Source organism: Malus domestica, chromosome 16 (genome assembly GCF_042453785.1).
Source record: "Malus domestica chromosome 16, GDT2T_hap1".
Classification (NCBI taxonomy): Eukaryota; Viridiplantae; Streptophyta; class Magnoliopsida; order Rosales; family Rosaceae; genus Malus; species Malus domestica.
This window is the reverse complement of record NC_091676.1, coordinates 25,886,893-25,904,903: the sequence shown is the minus strand read 5'-3', so window position 1 is coordinate 25,904,903 and position 18,011 is coordinate 25,886,893.

Genomic DNA, 18,011 nt, shown 5'->3' with positions numbered 1-18,011 from the left:
CACTTGGAATTTACTTTAGAATGCAAAAATCAACTTTTAAACACAAAGGGAAGATTCATGCAACACTTAGGGTCGAATTCAATGCTTTGGACCCTTTCTTCAACAAACAACACTTTAAAGCTCTTTCTCATATATTTTTCAACTTCTTTCACAACTTTTCTTCTTTTCATTCTATTTTCCATGAATTTTTCTTTTTCTTTTTCTTTTCTACCTGTGCCTTATGAAGGACTTTGGCATACACACACACACAAGAATCACTTCCCCCACACTTGTTTTTCTGCAAAAGTTCAACAAAAGGAATTCCTTCTAAATTATGCTTTACTATGCTTCAAGAACAAGGGTATGGATGGTCCTAATCTAGGCTAGGTGAGGATAGTGTGGGTAACAAAGAACATAGGCTTCACAAGGCTCAACGGGATTAAACTTAAACACATAATGAACAGGATAGGCTTTTTGGTTCTTGGCTCACTAAACAACTTCATCTTGAATATGTGTTATGCAAATCAATAACATGCTTTGAATGAAATAGGCATGAGTTCTAGCATTTGGAACTAAATGATGAAACGCCTTCTAAGTAGCAACCAAGCGAAGAATAATGAGATCATGCAACGACTTTAGAAAACAATGATGCACAGATTATTAACTCTCCAAATAAACGTTTAGGCTCAAGTCTCACAAGGTTGTAGCGTACATTTGAGTTCCTTCTTTCAAGCATGTTACAAAACTGATTATTCCTTTATGATTGCATGTGAATTCATAAATTATAACCACAACCAAGCATACACCAAAGAGTAAATCAAATTTTCATCCATGTTTATAACTCTCTTTAATAGTCATGTAATTAAAAACCAAATCCTCATCATTGTGCTGGAAGGTACCCTAAGACACAAATAAACATACAAAAACAACTCTTTTTGGGTTTTTCAAAACAATTTTTCAAATTTTTATGAGATTTTCGGATTTTTATGTCAAAACACACTGAAACACTCCAAAACAGCTTAAAAACACTTAAAACAGCAAGGAACAATACTAGAAGTAATGGGTGATAAACTCCTACGAATTTCATGCAAAACAATGGTTACCCCCCCCCCCACACTTAAATCAAACATTGTCCTCAATGTTTCAAGCATAAACTCACACAAAAACAAGCAAATAAACAAACAACGAATAAACATGACAAGTATAGCAAAGTAAAAAAAAAAAAAAACAGACAGGGTAGCGTTTAAGAACGCAAATCTGGTTTTGGAGATAGATGATCTTGTTGACTTTCCACAGCTTTGATCTCGAACTAGTTTGGAATTCTGAGCGAGGAATATCAGAGTTCCTTGGTTTCAAATCAGACTCTTCTGCTGGGTTGATTTGATTGTGCAGTCTGCATTCTTCTCTGCTTGTTTCTTCTGCACAGCGAGCAGACACGAGGTAGAGGTGTTGGTCTATTTCTTTCTTCAATCTTTCCAAGTGCCCACCTCTTGCTTTCTTTCTCCTTGTCCCTAGCTGAGGATGAATTGGCAAATTGTCTCCACATGCTTCGAGGTATCATTTTCATTTCCCTTATCTGTTCCCCAAGCAGATGTGGTAGACGAAGAGCAAGCATAAAATGATGAAGATGAGTACTCGAGAGCAAGGCTAGGTAAGCAATCAGGAAGGGGTTCCAGGCAGTCGGTTCCAGATCAGAAGATTGATACCAAGTGCTGGTTGATTGCTCTCTTTCTCCTTGTCCCAAAACAACGACAAGGAGAAGGACAGGGAGAAAGCATGATATGAGATACTCTTGCTTTCAACCTTCAAGATATGAAATACTTTTGCTTTAGATGAGTTGTTTGCAGAGGTACCCCAAGGAATAAGGAACACTGAGTGACTCGAGAGGGTTTGTTGGAAAGGCATTCTCGGAGAAGAAGAAGGGTTATGTATGTCTGCCTTGCAATGGAGGGTTAAGGGTGACATTTATAGGAATTAATAACCGGTACTATTCTTTCACTCTTGTCAGCAACCGTTAGATGATTTAATAGTAAACTTCACGTGCTTTCTACTTCACAAGAGATCTTTGACAGATTGCCCGTAATTTCCGCAAAGCTGACTCTGCATGTGACAGATGCTGACACATCTGGAAAAACAAGTGCTTCTTCGATAACTAGAATCGGCACTTCGACAAACTGCCCGTGATTTCCGCAATGCTGACTCTGCATGTGACAAATATTGACACGTTTGGAAAAACGCTTCGACAAACTGCCCGTGATTTCCATAAAGCTGACTCTGCATGTGACAGATGTTGACACGTCTGGAAAAGTAGATGCCTCTCTGATATCTGGAATCGGCGCTTCGACAAACTGCCCATGATTTTCGCAAAGTTGACTCTGCATGTGTCAGATGCTGACACGTCTGGAAAAGCAGATGCCTCTCCGATTTCTGAGTTTGCCTCTTCGATCTCTGAAATCCCGTCGAGTGCAGAGGTTGCATGTGACAAGTGCGGACAAATCTGGAAAAGAAGATTGGCCGTGGTTTCTAAGCAAGCCCAGCTTTTGAGAAAGCTAGCGCCTCTTTAATTTTTGAGTTGGCTTCTTCGATTTCTGAGCCCGCCTCTTCAATCTCTGAAATCCCATCGAGTGTTGATTTTTATAGAGGTACGCAGGACGTTCAAAGCACACTTGAATTTCTGCATGTAGAAACTCCCTTCTTGCACTTCTACGATCTTGACTTGTCCGACCTCTTCTTTCTTTAACACCTCTGAAAATGTCTGGCCCCTCCGACCGTCGTTTTGACTTGAACTTTGGTGAAGAGGCAGTCCCGCCTTCTCCAGACAACATATGGCGCCCATTCTTCATATCCCCTACCGGTCCTTTTACCGTTGGGGATTCGGTGATGAAGAATGATATGACAGCTACGGTGGTGGCCAGGAACCTTGTTGAAGGATGATTTTGTGAAAACATGTTCATTTGAATAACATCTATAGCATGCATTTAACAATTAAAAGGCGGAATCATGCTTGCATGCATTCAAAAACAAAACATTAACAATGAAATTCAAAGCCTAGTAGATTGGTGAACCAAGACTCAACTCAAATCAAAGTGAGTTGAGAAATTTATACCTTTGTAGATTCCTCTTTGCATAAGCAAAGGCTAATCACCCAAAGAGAGGGCCTTCATTCCTTGCTTCTTAGATCCATGGATTTGGATGGAAGAATATGGTTCTCCAAGTTCCCAAAATTGAGAACCTCTAAGTCTCTACACCAAGGTAAGATTGATGAAGAAATGAGTGACCTTGGAGGAGTGGGATTGCTAGCTAATCCCTCCAAGGGGGCCGGCCTCTTTAGAGAGAAAGGAGAGCTTTGTGTTCTCTCCAATTTCCTAAAAGAAACCCTTTTTGAATTTAGGCTATAAAGTCCGTTATATAGTCCCTTCAAATAATTGACCTAAAGAACCAAAAAACCATTCTTCTAACATGGCCGGCCACTTTAAGGGATTTGGGCTTTTGGGCCCTTATGAATCTTTATTCATTAAGTTGTCATACAACTTAAGTCAATGGGCTTTGACGTTCGAAGCCCATTGGGCCTTAAGGTCCAAAACTATCCCGAGGTCTTTAACGAACTTATTCGTTTGATTAATTAACATATTAATTAATCCTTGCCATAAATAATTAAACCATTTAATTATTCTTACTCATCTCCGTTGTTTCTTCAATCTCTACCTTACACGGTGTACGATCCATTAGGTTCCTTTTAGCGAGGCAGTGGGCGATTAAAACTCTTTCAAATCGATTGTGAATTGAAACTTACTTTCAATTCTCCCTTTAGTGTTTATACACATTTAGGGCTTCCACAAACCAAGAGTGACACCTAGCAGCATATCATGGTTACCCAAGCTAATTAGAAGAGGTAGAGAACCTATTCAGTTTAGGATTGCAAATGCAATACGGTCTTTCTCTAGTACAATACTCTTGACCACATTGTTTGGATTGATAGTTTATTCATGTCTACTATCAAATGTGATTCGTGTGCTTATATGATTACCTTGAATGTGATTTGGAACGACTTTCCTAAATCTCATTCATACTCTGGCCAGAGATTCTTAATCATATCAAAGAGTATTCTCCCTCAAACGTTTGAAGGTTAGAAATCCCTTGTTGCGCATTCACTTGCCTCCATAGCTAAGTGGCTTAACCCCAACTATGTCGTGGACACCCTCCTGATGGAGTGACTTTGACATAATCAAAGATCAAGGACTTAACCACAAGACAACTATGATGCCTCAGGTCAAATGACTACTTTGCATTATCCCAACCATGAGTTCTCATGTGACATGAATATGAGAACTCTTCGTTGATCGTGTTCAGTGAACTCATTCTCTATTGAGCACCTACGGACTTGTCTTGATGTCACACACACCAATGACTAGAGACTAGTCACTCTCCCTGAGAGAAGACACAGAACGTACTGATCGTAACGAACTGTCAATGCCCAATTGGCAATCCTATGATCAGGAACGTTTAGGATATGTCTACGAAAGAATGGTCTCATGAATCTAACTTCTTTAGATTGCATTCTCCCAATCACATATTCCTTGTGTCACGGGATGACTCTTTAAGCCTTCCGCCCGTGCGGCACTTAGACTTGAATACCTCGATGAACAAGCTAAGTAAGCCTTCGAAGCCTCGCTTCCCCGGATCGAATCACAAAGAAAGCTAAGATAGCTTGGAGAATGCTAAGATCACTTAGAAGATGGGAGAAAGGAAGCTTTGTATTGAAAGTTAAGAGAACTTTACAATTGCTTACAATTCTTGGATGGTTTGGCCAAATGGCCTTGCCTCCTATTTATAGGCCTAAGTCACCTCCTCAATGGAGGGTTCTAGAATCCTCTACTTACATCCAAAAATATCTAGCATAGTTCTAGATACAACTTGCCTAATCTAGATTATTCTAGGTGAGGCTTAAATATGTACACTTGTGTGGAATGTTCCGGAATGCCCTAGATTATCTTGAATGCTCCGCCACGTTCTTGATTTCTCCGGGACGTTCCAGAAGCTTCCATGAAGACATGGCTTCATGGGCTTAGATATATGATGTCTTGGGCATTTTCTTTGTTTTTAACACATGGCCCGTGACATCCTCCCCCACTTAAGCCGTCGACGTCCTCGTCGACTCTTGCCTCTCGAATGTCTGAATCAAGTCCTTATATTGCCATAAGGACGTCTCCTTCTCCCATGTTGCTTCGGAGTATGGTAGCCCTTTCCATTTGACAAAGTACTCCACATGCTTTGGTTGTCTTGGTCGCACCACGACACGCTTGGCTTCAATGCTCTCCACTTCTTTGTCAAATGCCTCCGTCATCAAAGGGGGTGCTCGATGAGACTCACCTCGGCTTGGCTCCTCATTGTCTGCATGATAAGGCTTTAAGTTGCTCACATGGAACACCGGGTGAAACTTGAGGCGGGGTGGGAGTTCCACAACATAAGCGGCTTTGCCAACCTTCTTGATGATAGGGAATGGTCCCTCATACTTCCGCAACAAGCTCTTGTGCAAGCCACGAGTACTCTTGTGCTGAGACGCATTGAGCTTCACAAAGACTTGGTCGCCGGTTTGGAACTCCACATTCCTTCGCTTACGATCCGCCCATTTCTTCATCTTCTTTGAAGCCTTCTCCAAGTGAGCTCGAGCAAGTTCGTGGGCTAATTGCCACTCCTTAGCGGTTTTGAAAGCGGCTGGACTATTCCCCGTGTAGCCAGTCACGACCGTGTTCGGGGTCAAGGGTTGTTGCCCTATAGCCAACTCGAACGGACTTTTCCCCGTCGACTCCGAACGTTGCAAGTTATAAGAGAATTGGGCAACATCAAGTAACTTAGCCCAATCTCGTTGATTGGCACTAACATAGTGCCGTAAATAAGTCTCCAACAATGCATTAACCCGCTCCGTTTGTCCATCAGTTTGGGGATGAAAAGCTGTGGAGAAGTCTAATTTCGAGCCAAGTAGCTTGAAGAGCTCCTTCCAAAATCTACCCGTGAAGCGAGCATCTCGATCGCTGACTATGCTCCTCGGAACACCCCAATACTTCACCACGTGCTTTAGAAACAAGCGTGCAGCTACTTCGGCTGTGCACTCCACAGGTGCGGGTATGAAAGTGGCATACTTGGTGAATCTATCGACCACGACGAAGATAGATCCACATCCATCAGACTTGGGCAAATGTGTGATGAAATCCATGGTTAAACATTCCCATGGTCTTGATGGGGTGGGAAGTGGTTCCAACAGTCCTCCCGGTTGCTTTTGTTCCACTTTGTCTTGTTGGCACACAAGACAAGTCTTCGCGTATGAATCTACATCATCCCGCATTTGTGGCCAATAATAAGCATCGCTCACCAAAGCCAACGTGCGGTGAGTGCCAGGATGTCCTGCCCACATTGAGTCATGGCACTCCTTAAGGATTTCTTTCCTTAAGCTTCCCCACTTTGGGACATAGATCCGCTTGCCCTTGGTGTATAGCAAGCCGTCCTCAAGCCAAAACCTTCTTGTCTTCCCATCCTTGACAAACTCCACAATGTTCTTGGCTTGGACGTCATGTGATAAACCTTCTCGGACACGGTCCAAGAGATGGCTTTGCGGCTTGAGTACCGTAGCCATTAACTCCACTCGTCTACTTAGAGCATCGGCCACCACGTTCTCCTTTCCTTGCTTGTACTCTAGCTTGTAATCAAACTCCGCTAAGAACTCTTGCCACCTTGCTTGCTTAGGTGTGAGCTTTTGTTGGGTTTGAAAGTAGCTAGTGGCAACGTTGTCCGTCTTGATGATGAATGGGGTACCAAGCAAGTAATGCCTCCAAACTCTAAGGCAATGGACGATGGCGGTCATCTCCTTTTCATGGGTCGTGTACCTCTTCTCGGCATTGTTTAGCTTGCGACTTTCATAGGCTATCGGATGTCCCTCTTGCATCAACACTCCTCCTATGGCAAAGTCGGAAGCATCAGTGTGCAACTCGAATGGCTTACTAAGGTCGGGCAACCTTAGTACAGGCTCCTCCATTAGGGCCTTCTTCAACCTCTCAAAGGCCTCTTGACACCGGTCCGTCCATTCCCATGCCTTGTTTTTCTTAAGAAGGTCTGTTAAGGGTGCCGCTATAGCTGAATACCCTTTTATGAATCTCCGATAGTAGTTGGCTAGCCCCAGAAAGGATCGTAGTGTTGGTACCTTGGTCGGCGGTTCCCACTCTTGAATGGCCTTGATCTTGCCCTTTTCCATCATAAGTTTCCCCTCCTTTATCTTGTGGCCGAGAAATTCTACTTCTTTTGTGGCAAAGGAGCATTTCTCCTTCTTGACATAGAGTTCATGCTCCCGAAGGGTCTTGAACACTATGCGCAAGTGCTTGACGTGCTCCTCCAATGTCTTGCTATAGACAACGATATCATCAATGTAAACCACGACAAACTTGTCAAGATAAGGATGGAATACCTTGTTCATCAATGTGCAGAATGTTGCGGGGGCATTGGTCAGACCAAATGGCATGACTTTATACTCGAACGCTCCATATCTGGTCACCATCGCCGTCTTCGATTCGTCTCCAGGGGCTATCCTCACTTGGTAGTATCCCGATCGAAGATCTAACTTTGTGAAGTACCTTGCTTCACCAAGTTGATCGAATAAGTCGGCGATCAACGGAAGTGGGTACTTGTTCTTGATGGTAATCTTGTTCAATGCTCTATAGTCGATGCACAACCTTAGGCTACCTTCTTTCTTGCGTTGGAACAGGACGGGTGCACCATATGGGGACTTGGAGGGTTGGATGTAGCCAGCATCAAGTAGCTCGTTGAGTTGCTTCCTCAATTCCTCCAACTCGGGTGGCGACATCCTATAAGGTGATTTGGAGGGAGGCTTAGCACCAGGCTCCAACTCAATTGCATGGTCGACCTCTCTCCTTGGTGGCAACTTCTTTGGCAGTTCCTTAGGCATCACGTCCGCAAACTCCACAAGGACGTCTTCTACTTGTTTCGGCAAAGGCCCGTACTTCTCCTCCCCTTCATTCAACATTAGGGTTGCAAGAAATGTGGCCTCGCCTTTCTTCCAAGATTTGGCAAATTGAATTGCCGACAAGTGTTGGGTACACTTCTTGGCTTGCCTTTCCAATGGCACCAGGCAAGGTTGTCTCCCGTCGGCTAGGATACAGAAGATATTGTAAAAGGGAATGGGAAAGGCTCGTACCTTGTCCATGAACTCTAACCCAATGACTACGCCATAGTCGTCCATCTTGACTACGGTGAAGTCGATCGTTCCCTTCCATGTGCCAATGTCTACGTGCACATTACGCGCAACTCCAACAATGGGGGTGGCGGCGGAATTTACCGTCTTCACGCTACCAGGCTCCTTTGTGACTCGGAGGCCAAGCCTTGTGGCTTCCTCCGACGTCATGAAGTTGTGTGTTGCTCCCGTGTCCACCAACACACGCGTCGTCTTGTCACCAGTCTTGACGTCGACGAACAATGATCCTCCCCCAACTTGAGCCTTAGGTTGTGGGAGGGTTGTCTGGATGGCATTCAGTAGACGGATGCATCCCATCGTTGCATCGTTACTCTCTTCGGCCTTGTCCTCCTTGAAAGCCATGGCCTTAAGGGCCTTCTTTTGTGGGCAATCTCGCATCATGTGAGGGCCGTCGCATAGGTAACAAGTGGGTTGCCAAGACTTACCCTTGCCTTTGTCATGCTTATCGGCTTTCTTCTCCTTCGGTTTGCTTGTCTCGGCCTTGTCCTTCGGCTTATGTTCTCCCCCACTTCTCTCATGGTTACCCCTCTTCCCCGTGGACTTGGAATCACCTTGGTGGCTTGATTTAAACTCAATCAAGGATTCGGCAGCGGCAATGGCATCAGACAATGTTTGCACGTGTCTCCTTTGTAGTTCGAGTTTTGCCCAATTTTGCAGTCCACTCATGAAGTACATGAGCTTGTCTTCCTCTAACATGTTGGGCACCTCGAATAACAAGCTCACGAAGGCGTTGACATAGTCTTTGACGCTCCCCGTTTGCTTGAGCCACCTTAGTTTCTCCTTGGCTTCGTACTTGGCATTTTGGGGATAGAAGTGCAACATAAGATCTTTCTTAAATTCATCCCAAGTGGTGAGAGAGAACGTACCTTGTTCAATCTCCATGCTCCGACGACGCCATCACATAAGGGCATTGTCAGCTAAGAACATGGTTGCCATTGAGATTTTGGACTCGTCATCTTCAAGCTTCAGGTACTTGAAGTATCGCTCCACGTTCCACACGAATGTGTCGAGCTCCTTTGCTTCCCTCTTCCCATTATAGGATTTGGGTTTAAAGGAGTCGATTACCTTGGAGTCCAACGCCTTGATTTCCCTCGGCCCTTGCACGAATTGCTTCACGACTGCTTCTTTACAAAACGCCACATCTCCCTTAAGTTCCCTTGTGTCCTTTATCTCTTCTTGAAGCGCCACAAACCTTGCCTCTATGTTGTCAAGGTGAACCTGGACTTCCCTCCGCATCTTGTCTGCCATGGTGTTGAGAGCGCCAAGGAGCTCATCTCGTAGCCCTTCCACCAAGCCACGCAGTTCATCCTTACCATTGTCCACCATGGTTTGGATTTCCTCCTTGTCGACAACGTCCTCATCAAGTCGAGTATCGAACTCGAGTATGGTTCGTTCCACCTTCTCGAGTCGCTCTTCCATGGTCTCCATCGATGCTTGCAAGTCCTTTAACTTTGGCTTGCTCTTGGCAACGTCTTGGACCTCGGCAGTACGCTCCCTTAGATCGGAGACTCCGGACACCATCTCTCCACTTGCCATATCCTACTTTCCTTCAAGTGATTCACGAGCTTGGCTCTGATACCAGCTGTCACGGGATGACTCTTTAAGCCTTCCGCCCGTGCGGCACTTAGACTTGAATACCTCGATGAACAAGCTAAGTAAGCCTTCGAAGCCTCGCTTCCCCGGATCGAATCACAAAGAAAGCTAAGATAGCTTGGAGAATGCTAAGATCACTTAGAAGATGGGAGAAAGGAAGCTTTGTATTGAAAGTTAAGAGAACTTTACAATTGCTTACAATTCTTGGATGGTTTGGCCAAATGGCCTTGCCTCCTATTTATAGGCCTAAGTCACCTCCTCAATGGAGGGTTCTAGAATCCTCTACTTACATCCAAAAATATCTAGCATAGTTCTAGATACAACTTGCCTAATCTAGATTATTCTAGGTGAGGCTTAAATATGTACACTTGTGTGGAATGTTCCGGAATGCCCTAGATTATCTTGAATGCTCCGCCACGTTCTTGATTTCTCCGGGACGTTCCAGAAGCTTCCATGAAGACATGGCTTCATGGGCTTAGATATATGATGTCTTGGGCATTTTCTTTGTTTTTAACACATGGCCCGTGACACTTGGACTTATCATTTAAGCATATAACATTTATATGAGACGGCTCAAACAATAATGTTTGCCCTTTATATTAAACTAGATTAGTTTAACATGTGAAATGTCCATAAAGTATCATCATATGATTGGTTTTAGGGCACATTTCCAACACTTGTCACTCCCAAAGATAACAGACTACTTGCCAAACGGTCTGATGAGTTAGCTGTTAAGAATTCTCTGGCTCTCGGTGTGCAGTGCGCAGGTTCTGTGTCTAATATGGCCCAACGCCTATTTGCTCGAACCTGTCAAGTTAAATCATTGGTAGCTAAAGTGATGAGTCTCAAACAGGAGATTAGAGGGCTTAAGCATGAGAATAAACAGTTGCACAAGCTCGCACATAACTATGCTACAAACATGAAGAGGAAGATTGACTAGATGCAGGAATCTGATGGTCAGATTTTACTTAATCATCAGAAGTTTGTGGGTTTGTTCCAACAGCATTTGCCTTCGTCTTCTGGGGCTGTACCACGTAATGAAGCTCCAAATGATCAACCTCCGATGCTTCCTCCTTCTGATCCTGGGCTTGCACTGATATTGTCTTGTACCGTTCTAGGTACAACTCATATCAATGTTTTTCATACAATATGAAATACATAAATCACCTTTATGCGTATGCATAAAGGATTCTATTTAAGCATTATTTCTTTGGGAGTCAAAGAGTACGTTCTCTTTGAGAAGAGCAACTTCTTAGTCTCACTAGAGTTGTCCTTCTAATTGAAGTTTATCATCATATGAGAAACTTCCTAGCATCTATTGTCTATTATTAGGGATTGATATAATCCAATTATATCATGAAATATATCATTATAGATTTTCATCCCATGTATATAGACTATATCTCCCATATACATTCTATCTTCATATAATGTTTCAAAGTCATAACTTTAAAGAAGAAGTATTCTTTTCATTTCCAAAATTAATATATCATATATATTTAAATTTTAGGAACATGATTAACTCCCATATACATTCTATCTTCATATAATGTTTTAAAGTTATAACTTAATGAAGAAGTATTCTTTTCATTTCCAAAATTAATATATCATATATATTTAAATTTTAGGAACATGATTAACTCCCACTAACCTTTTGTAAACCTAGTAAACAAAAGATTCATTTACATCTTTATGAGAAATCCACGATTTGATCCTTTTCTCATAAGATGCTTATAGCTCCCACTAGCTTGCTAAGATTCATAATGGTTGGATCTCTACAACTTATATGTCTTGTGATACATAGTTTTAGACATATATATTATCAAGACTATCTTAATAATGGTTTCGGAAACCCATATTATGTCCAAACATTGAATCACCATTTAGTTGTAGCTAGCTATCTTCGAATTAATTGAAACCAAGACTACGTCAAAAATGGTTTCTTCAAAGTCAACCATCCTTTTTTATTGTAGTTACCTTAAGCTACCAATTAGCTTATGAAGGTTTCATTATTTCGGGTCAAATGGTATTTTACCATTTCCTTGAGTATATATCGTATATACACTCAATGTAGTCATAAGGATTTTCATTCTTATTTCTTTCGAATTAAGAGGTGCAACTCTATGACTTAGTCATAAAGTTCAAACCATTCAACTTTGACTGTTTATAAATCCTTCTCAACTACCTTGGAGCTTTTGGTATAGGATCTAGGTTGTTTATATTTGTTGATTACTTTCTTGTCTCTCAAAGAACCCATTCTTTGAGTTCTATCTCTCGTTCATTTGCTTTTAGGAAAATCACATTGTAGGATTACAATGAACTACCCAACAAAACAACATTTGTTAATTGGTTTATAGAAGCGATATCCAAAAGTTAATTTAAGGATATCCCACAAGATTGTTATCAAACAAATATTGCTTATTAGCTCACAACCCCAAATCTTAACATGCTTGAGATTTGTCTTTCTTTCCAACTACATCTTATGGAGTCATGTAAAATTTGGAAGATCTTCTAATTGACAATCATATTGTTTTAGAAGTATATATCCTATATATGGGTAATAGATAACATCTAACGAACTAAATCTTATTCAAGTTCGTTCTTCTCCTTAATGGAGAAATTTATTATCTTATGATGCTTCTTTCCTTGATATCTTTCAAGGAGACTCATCTAAAGTGTTTCTTTTCCTTGGATCAAATCTAAGGAGGTAAATACTTTAGACGTCTTACTCATCAACTTACATTTCTTGAATTCTTTGAAAAACTTTTGCAAAGTATTCAGACTTGTGTTTATTCAAAATAAACTATAGTCCAACCGAGAGTGATCTTCGGTGAATGTCATACAACATGAGTAGTATTATGTTTGTGGTCAAGTGCCACTAACATCTAAGTGAATTAACCTCAACAACTTTGTGATTCTTTCTTCTTTCCAAAAGAATAAAGATTCGAACATTTCGCCTCTATACAATTTTAACAAGGTATTGGATCCGGATCTAACGATCCAAAGCATCCATCTATGACCAACTCGTAATTTATGTTTTAGAGGTATCACAACTTTAGTTGGGATTAGTCACTACCTTGCAACCTTTTGGGTTTTAAGCATCATTATATTCTAAACAGTTAACACTACCATATCATCTCTACTATAGAGACAATCAATTAGATTATTATAATCCAATCATTGATTAATAAAGAACAATGTTTTGTCAAACAAAACATTCATCCATCTCTACTATAATGACGGAATTAAATTCCTTAAAATTGGAATGTAAAGACAATCTTTGGTTTTTCCAATTTCTTTGGTAGTTCATATGAGGAAGTAAGTACTATCTGCCTTCGCAGAGATCTATATTTTATTCACGTTTCGAATGTGAAGTACCTTTTCTTCTCTCATATATCTTCTACTTCTTATTAGTCACACTTTTACAACGATTGTAAAACATAGTTACTAATACGGAATCAAGCATTCAAGTAGAAGAACCAACTGTTTTGAACTATTCAAGAACAATTTACAACACCTTCGAAAGGTGTGTTCTTGACACTTGCAAGACATTTCTTGCAAATACCCCTTCCAATGTCCATCCTTTCATAAAGAAAGTTTGTTCCCTTGGAGTTTATTTATCTTTCTTCATTTGACTTCTCCTTTGACTACAATAGTCATGGTCCCTAAACTCCCACTATCTCTCTTGAAACTTATTTCAATTGTGTTATACACATCAAACATTTTGGGGAGTATGTGTTTATTGTTCACTATATAGTTTACAATAAACTTAGTGAACCATTAGGATAGGGACATAAAGGTGAAGTCCTTGCCTAGTTTCCGTCTCGTTAAGTGGTTTATCACTTCAACACTCAATGATTCAAAATCATCATAAGTCCATGTTGATGGACTATTTTTGTCAACCAACCATTATGTTCTAAACATAATTACAAACTTTCAAGAGTTGTTCAAGGCAACTCTCATTTCTTCATACAACAATTTGTAAGTGAAGAATCATGGCACACTAAGTGTCCATGCCTTTGTGCTTTCTTCTAAAGTTCCTTGTTCATGTAACAAAGAAACAAGCACTAATGTTTGCATTGATTAAGGGTTGTTCAAAGCAACTCTTATTTCTTCATACAACAAATTGTAATTAAAGAATTATGACATTAAAAGTGTTGTCCTCTTTATGATAGACTTTATCTAACATGTTCTTCCAATGATACATTATCAATAGGAAGATTGTGAGGATGAGACTACTTAGGTACATTTACAAGCCATTTAAAGACAATCTATGGTTTTGTAGTACCAAGTCTGGAAACTAAACTTTCGGCTTTCATTCGTCAAGTGTGGGATAGCGTTTGCAAATATATTGGTAAACAAATACATAACAAATATAAATTGATTGATTTTAAGCCATTTGATTCGGGTCTTTAAATCAAATAGCACCACCCACTATTTTTGGCAAATTCCATATCCCTCATTGGAATTCGAGAGTTTTGGATGAAACTCTTAGTAGGGTATGGGAGACTCACTACTACCAGGCCCACCTCACAATGATATGATGTTGGCTAGCATTAATAATAATGAGAGAGTACGCTTACTCATTTGCATCACTTGCAAGTACCCATCTTATTTGGCCTCTAGAGAATGTCACCTCACAATGATATGATATTGGCTCCATTGCACTTAGTTAAGTCATTCCCACCATGCTTAGTTTATGAAAGGGTTCAAGAATAGCCTCACAATGATATGATGTTGGCCATCCTCGTTGCCTACACTCACCTCATCAAGTATGTATATAGACTCCTCCTGAGTATAAGCATGCACTTTGCACTCCCCCATGATAGGGTGAAGGCGGTGTACAAGTCACAAACGATTGGAGCCTACCACGGTGGAAGGCCACGAAAGAGTGTTCAAAGCACTCTCACGCTTATCAACTTAATAATGGTTTGGTTGAGGGTTTTAGGTCTCATCACATAAAAACATACATTTTAATCTTATTAAAACAATTTTGGTCCTATTACAACTATTGGTCCATTTGATTGTTTTAGTTGTATATAATACTCCCACTATGCTTATAAAACGGTTTTTAAAGCAAGAGTATATGATACTACTAACATAAGGTTTGCATTCATTGATGGACTATATAGTTGCCTTAGGGCCTTAGGATGATTATGAACCTTTTAATTAGATCCAACACGAGCCTTGTGTTGAATCTCGGTCTAGGGATGGTGATTGATTTTAGTTACGCGTTTAATCACATTAAGGCGTGTTGTTCCTAGGGGCGTTGGACCCAACTACTTCATTTTCATGCATATCAAATAAAGCAAGAAAGAAGTACTTCAAAGTAAAGGTGAGCTTATGCTCATTACAACATTTGCATAAATCAAATTACTTTAAAGTAAAGAAGAGCTTAAGCTCTTTTACAACATTTGATCAAATCAAATTACAACCAAAATCTAATCTACACATTCCCATGGTTCAAACAAATTTGAAACGGCCTTTCACATAGCTCAATTATCGTAGGCTTAGGTTCATAATCACCCTTTAATTAATTAACGCTTTAACTAATTAAATTGAATGCAACATTTTCATTTGGTTTTTGTATCCATAAAATTGATTTAAATGGAGCTAAATGAAATGAAAATCCAATTCTCATTTAAAGAGACAAAACAATTTTGTTCTCAACCTAATTTGGGCCATCATGCAATAACCACAACCTTTGGGCTTTATTGCAAAAACATAAACTTTTGGGGTCACTTTGTAAAAACACAAAAGTCCACTACTTCATGTAATTACAACTAGAACCCAAAATTTAAACAATGCAAAAACTTCATTAAAGGAGCAAAACAATTTGTCCTTTAGCGTTTTTGGACCTAAACGTAAAAACGTAAACTTTTGGGCCAAAGTGCAAATACACAAAAATATCAAAACTTTATGTAATTGCATAAAAGCCCCAAAAGTACTCCCACTTGAGGGAGGGCCGGTTTTGGAGAAGGATTAGAGTGATGTGTGTGTTGATTTGTGAATTTTGACATAAAGCATGCAAGTGGTGCATGACATAAATGTCATGCAAGTGGTGTGTGTGAAAGGAAATTAATCCTTACACACCCACCAATATTTCTTACACATTTTAAACAAATATCTAACACATTAAATCATTTGAAAAACATAAAACATAAACTTTATGAAATAAATCAAAACTTTGAATCAAAACACAAAACTTTTTGTTCTTGGCAAAAATGTCAAGAACAATGAAGAACATTCATGAAAAAACCAAAAAAATTTCCATGAACATTTTTACTCCAAAAGCATCCCAAAACCATTCAAACTTTAGGGAAATAACATATAACCAAACTAGGGTACATAGGGGTTCCAAAAGTTACTTGAAAACACTTTTAACAAGTCAAACAAGAACCCAAAAATCCACCCTTTGGATTTGGCCGAAAATTCCCAAAAGCATGGCACCAAATTTTAGCTCCAATATTCATGCTCATATGAACTACATCTACAACATTTGAAATGGCAAATTTTCCAACAAAATTTACATTCAAAGAAACAAGAATAAAGCTTGTAACATATTACAACATTTAAATCAAAACTATGAACTACAAAACCCAAAAGGATTCACCAACTACTAGACCTAGGCTCTGATACCACCTGAAGGATGATTTTATGAAAACATGTTCATTTGAATAACATCTATAGCATGCATTTAACAATTAAAAGGCAGAATCATGCTTGCATGCATTCAAAAACAAAACATTACCCATGAAATTCAAAGCCTAGTAGATTGGTGAATCAAGACTCAACTCAAATCAAAGTGAGTTGAGAAATTTATACCTTTGTAGATTCCTCTTTGCATAAGCAAAGGCTAATCACCCAAAGAGAGGGCCTTCATTCCTTGCTTCTTAGATCCATGGATTTGGATGGAAGAATATGGTTCTCCAAGTTCCCAAAATTGAGAACCTCTAAGTCTCTACACCAAGGTAAGATTGATGAAGAAATGAGTGACCTTGGAGGAGTGGGATTGCTAGCTAATCCCTCCAAGGGGGCCGGCCTCTTTAGAGAGAAAGGAGAGCTTTGTGTTCTCTCCAATTTCCTAAAAGAAACCCTTTTTGAATTTAGGCTATAAAGTCCTTTATATAGTCCCTTCAAATAAGTGACCTAAAGAACCAAAAAACCATTCTTCTAACATGGCCGGCCACTTTAAGGGATTTGGGCTTTTGGGCCCTTGTGAATCTTTATTCATTAAGTTGTCATACAACTTAAGTCCATGGGCTTTGACATTCGAAGCCCATTGGGCCTTAAGGTCCAAAACTATCCCGAGTTCTTAACGAACTTATTCGTTTGATTAATTAACATATTAATTAATCCTTGCCATAAATAATTAAACCATTTAATTATTCTTACTCATCTCCGTTGTTTCTTCAATCTCTACCTTACACGGTGTACGATCCATTAGGTTCCTTTTAGCGAGGCAGTGGGCGATTAAAACTCTTTCAAATCGATTGTGAATTGAAACTTACTTTCAATTCTCCCTTTAGTGTTTATACACGTTTAGGGCTTCCACAAACCAAAAGTGACACCTAGCAGCATATCATGGTTACCCAAGCTAATCAGAAGAGGTAGAGAACCTATTCAGTTTAGGATTACAAATGCAATACGGTCTTTCTCTAATACAATACTCTTGACCACATTGTTTGGATTGATAGTTTATTCATGTCTACTATCCAATGTGATTCGTGTGCTTATATGATTACCTTGAATGTGATTTGGAACGACTTTCATAAATCTCATTCATACTCTGGCTAGAGATTCTTAATCATATCAAAGAGTATTCTCCCTCAAACGGTTTGAAGGTTAGAGATCCCTTGTTGCGCATTCACTTGCCTCCATAGCTAAGTGGCTTAACCCCAACTATGTCGTGGACACCCTCCTGATGGAGTGACTTTGACATAATCAAAGATCAAGGACTTAACCACAAGACAACTATGATGCCTCAGGTCAAAGGACTACTTTGCATTATCTCAACCATGAGTTCTCATGTGACATGAATATGAGAACTCTTCGTTGATCATGTTCAGTGAACTCATTCTCTATTGAGCACCTACGGACTTGTCTTGATGTCACACACACCAATGACTCGAGACTAATCACTCTCCCTGAGAGAAGGCACAGAACGTACTGATCTTAA